The 4,900-nt window shown below is 38.9% G+C and overlaps 1 pseudogene across 1 annotated transcript; it reads right to left on the bottom strand.

Moving 5' to 3' along the window:
- LOC306637636 (mesoderm-specific transcript homolog protein-like) lies at positions 1-3,139 on the bottom strand (annotated as a pseudogene). The gene is made up of 2 exons: positions 3,073-3,139; positions 1-1,777 (listed from the first exon to the last, which is right to left on the bottom strand). The product of its transcript is annotated as a mesoderm-specific transcript homolog protein-like (transcript).
- Between the last annotated feature and the right edge of the window lie 1,761 nt (positions 3,140-4,900).

The raw sequence follows: 4,900 nt of genomic DNA on the forward strand, positions 1-4,900 counted from the left end.
GAGGTATGAGTAGACAGATATTGTTTGCTGTTAGAATTGATCTTTCCAGCTAATAACAGTAAATATCTGGCACAGAAGCAATTGGTTCTCAATGTCTGTGATTTTAGGAAATTCTGTAAATAATTTGGATTTAGTTCAGTTTACTCAAAAAGTACATGTTTAATAAGATTCACTACTATGGCATGGTAAGGGTCTGCCAGTTTAGTATCCTTATAAACTATATACAATGTGTAGGTAAATCATATTCTTACGCCATACTTTAAAATACTGTGTTACTTAAACAAATATTTTAACAAAATGTCTTTAATTTGAAATAGCTGATGAAACTAATCCAAAGTGTGACAAGGGAGATTCACTCTCACTTAAGCTACGTTGCTTAGAGAACTTTAAAAACCATCTACCCTTCAAGCCATTCAAAGAGAGGTAACAGACCCCACTCCTCATTCTTTACTGTGGAATTCCAACTGGGTTTGGGCCAGAAATTAGCACTTTCAGATATTTCAGGAAAGTCCACAGAAGTGTTGAAAAGTCTTTTAAGCAAAAGAATGTCTAATGCCTATTGTTATGCATCCATGAGAAGTCATGCTCAGCAGAATTTCCTAATAACACAAAGACAAGTCCCTTACTTAGATGACAAAGGAATGAGGTGGACTATTTTGTCAGAGTTTCTGCTGCCTTTTTTCTATATTCTGTTCCAACAATGTGAGTAAAGTGGACTTTTGTGAGAGAATAGTTCTGATTGCCAGGACCTCTTTTGGGCATTTCTTCCTAAGTGGAATACACAACAGTTACGGGAGTGGGGTAGATAATACAGGGAAGCTACTCTTTCCAGCTCAGAAGGAGTTGATGAAGCCCATATATGCATTCAAGAATCCCATGGGATCCTCTAGCTGTGGGTAGAGGCTAATGTGGTCATCCAGAATTGACACAGTGGACCGCGGCAGCGTTTTCCTGTACAACTCCAAAAACTCTGGATAGGGATTTATAGGATCCAATGGCCCATAGATAAAATGAATGGGAATAGTTACAGAGTCGAGAGCTCCCACCCAGCGTCTTCTAACCTTCTTCCTCTGATTGATGTACTGTAAGAGACTGTCAATGACCAAGTTCCCGTTATTGTTTTGGATCCCTGCCCACATATCCCACAGCTCACTCTCAGAGGGTCTCAAAGACGTGGGTAAGAACTCAAGAAAATACAAAGAAGTTCATCAACCTCGTGAGGATGGGTGACAGCACACCTCCATCTTTAAGTAGCTTTTGGAGAAAGAGAAGACGATGAGTCTCTGGAAAGATACCTCCATTTGACAGGCACAGACTATGGTAAGCCTGCCCGATCGATTTTGCTCCTGAGCAACAATGTCCCCATAGTCATGAGACAACAGGTTGATCCTGCAGTTCTGGAGTCCTAGATGGCGCAAAAGCGCCTCCACGATGCTGGCCTGCTCAAATATGGAATAGTGGTGTGGCCTTGGTTTGTCACTGAAGTCAAAGCCTAAGAAGTCAAGGGCAATCACTTGAGGAAACCTCAGGGTCAGACCTTCCCAAATCTTGTACCCGTCATAGCTGGAAGTTGGAAAGCCGTGTAAAAGCACAACTATCTCAGGACTGCCAACTACACCCACAGAGTCCTGGTAGAAGATGCGCAGTCCCTTGTAGGTGAAAAACTTGCCAGAAGTCTTCCATGAGTGCAGAGTATGCGAGAGCTGAGGGGGTGGGATGTGCAGGTACACAGCAAGCAGGGGCACAGCCAGTAGCCCCACCGGGACCCACCAACTCCCTCATCCTGACTTAGCTAAGACCTGGGCTACAGGACTACATGTCTGGGGAGAACTGGGCACACATGTGCTCAAAAAATTTTTTAAAAAAGGGCTGTGGAATGAATCTCACTGGGAAACACCTCTGGGTTCAATTCCCAGTACCAAAGGTGGAGGTCGGGAAAATACATGAAGAAACAGTTAAAACATGACTTTTTTTTTTTTTTTTTTTTTTTTTTCACAGCACAAACTCCTTTATTGAGGTAATCGCACAGCTTTTATGTAGGGTGGGGGCTAGGCGGGAACCAATCAGCTTAAAGGTCAGCAAGGGGGGGCGGGGGGGGGGCGTTCTCGCAGGCTAGAGTCCCATTGAACTATATGGGAAGCACGAGCTGATCACGTTTGCGGAACTGTTGTTAACCAATCCCTTATCGTCATGAACCTTTGAAACCGCCTTTGAGCCTTGATTTTGCTCACTCGCCAGGGAGTAAGGAGTCAGCCTGAGTTAATTAATGTGTCATTAGTCCCAACACATCCCCCTTTTTTGTTTTATATTAAGGGTGTGTGTGTTTTAGATTGCCCCTGGGAGGGTCTTACCCATCATGGAACATCACCCTAGCAGTTTGGGGGTCTGCCTTACTCCAAGGTGTGCCTGTCTTAGGTTGTCCACGGCAGAGCAACATCCTTACCCGTCATTGGACAATGAGGCTCTAGCCCTCATTTCCTGTCTTAGGTCAGTATGAGCTCCCCATGAATCTTACCTGTCATTGACTACCACCTTAGCACTGCAGGTGGGACCCTCAGGAGGAGCAGGGCTTAAGGGAGAGACACTTAGACCCCAGTGTCTTGATGCGAGTGATCCATGATCCTATAGGGCTCCCAATCATCATCATGAAGGGCAGTATAATGCTGTCAGACCACCATGAGCTGCACAGACTTAGCCTAGCTTTTCAGGATATGGATAAGCTTATTGATTATGCAAGGCCCAAAGGTGAACACAAGGATAATGGTGATTAGCAGGCCCATAAGTGGGAGGAGGTAGGGGAGCCACCCGTGTAACCCAGTCCAGAGGAAATTAAGAGTGGAGCTCACTCCTACGATGTTCCAATCTTCCTGTAGGCTTTTGATTTTATCTTGTACAATGCCAGAGCAGTTGGCGTAGAAACAGCACTTCTCACCAAGGAACAGGCAAAGCCCTCTTTCCTTCGCCGTTGCAGGACGACAGTGGCCAAGGAATCAAGTTGAACCTGTAGATCTAAGATGGTAGAGCTGCAAAGTGCAATGTTAGGAGCTCTGTGTAGCTCTTAAGGAAGTCCACTGTCCAAAGTCATGAGGTCAGTGACCCCAGTCTCAATCACCGTTGTCCCGTTTTTGCTACTGCGCATTACATTCTTAAATGTCATTTTAAGAAGTTTACATATATTGACTCCTGAGTCCATATGAGCATTAGTTAACACAATTTAACATTGTATCTAAATATGAATTAAAGAAATACTGAGAGAGCTTTTAACTTTCCTTTTGTGTGGCGAAGTGGCAAAATGTTTTTTATGTTTAATCTTCAAACAAATCAGGCTCTCAATAACCTTCAGAAATACATTTAACAAATTTTACATATACCCTATTGATGACAGGTCCTATAAGAGAACACTGAATGATAGAAATAAATCCCCAATAAAATTTACTCTTTTTAAGTTTAAAATTACTATTACAGACAAGTTTAGTTTGAAGAATAGCAGCTTGATAAATTTCTTGTTTTAAAAACTTGTATACCTGGAAAATATGAACACATTTAATATACAAAGAGTGACCATTTCACAATTACCTTGACACTTTTATATTACCAAATTTAGTTTTTAAAGAAAAATTTAGACTGTAACATAGTACAATACTCTAACAGTTGCTTAACCATAATTGTATAAACCAATTTTTAAGACTAATTGTTCTAACGAATAAAACTTAATAGACACAAAGTTAAGAGTAAATTAGTGTTTCTAAGAAATCCTTGTCATTTTCCCATGTCATTTTACCATATAAATTAAACTTTGGTTTATATTAGAACATTAGTATTTCACCTTAGGAAAAACCTTAAATAGCTTTAACTGTTTCACATACATACAACCAACTTAGTTACATGCAAACTTGTTGAAATTTGCCCTTTACTTACATAGACTTTCTTAGCTTTTACTTAGACACTCATATATTTTATCACATAAGCACTTTCTTACCCAGAAACATTTCCTTTTCCCTTTTACTAAATATATTTCCATACTCAAAATCTTTTATTTTCTCTTTCCTATCTGTTGACCCCTTTTTGTTCACATTCTGAAACAACTCCTATGAAATTTCTGAATTTAGATAAATTACTCTATTTTAATAAGATTAAATATTTTGTTATTTATAGTACTCTAATTGAAACCCAGTTGAAACCTTTGGAACCCTTTATATATAGAATTGTACCTGTTAGGACATAACTCTTAGTAACTTTGTTTTTAGTTTAGTGATGACACAAAACAATTTTCTCTACAAACACATTTGAGTAATCCCATGCATGTTAACTCTAATTCACTTATCTTATTGTAAAAAAAAACAAGATATCAGACAAGTGTACCAACAGTATTTGCTGTCTCTTTCCTGTTGAAGAAAAGTCCTAGAAAAATTGATGTTAGACATTTTATTAACATCAACATTTTATTAGTTTGACGACCTAGAGATTTGCGAATTATTTTTGAAGGCATTTTACTTTTATTACTTTACCCAATTTAAATTGAACCTTTTAAAATCACGTGAAATAAAAGTATTTGGATCCATTTTTAAATTTTAATTTTAGGAGCGCTCAGTTTTGATACAGACAAAACATGACATCAGACATACACATAACACAACACATAGCACGACATACACATAACACAAAATCAAAGCCTTGTAACTTTATAGGTGAATCTCCATTGCAATATAACAGATGTTCAAAAATGCTAGTTGAATAAAAAAATAGAACTGATCAAAAAAGTCATGAGCTCAAAAAAAAAAAATGTAGAATTCAAAAAAAACAAGAGTCCTGGAAAAATGATACGGCTGTTAATTACTTTAGTAAAGCACCATAACATTTACTTTTGCTGGAGTTCAGGTAAGACTTTTTGCTCTTTTTT

The sequence above is a fragment of the Sciurus vulgaris genome (assembly GCF_902686455.1).
Source record: "Sciurus vulgaris genome assembly, chromosome: 10".
In the NCBI taxonomy this organism is placed as follows: Eukaryota; Metazoa; Chordata; class Mammalia; order Rodentia; family Sciuridae; genus Sciurus; species Sciurus vulgaris.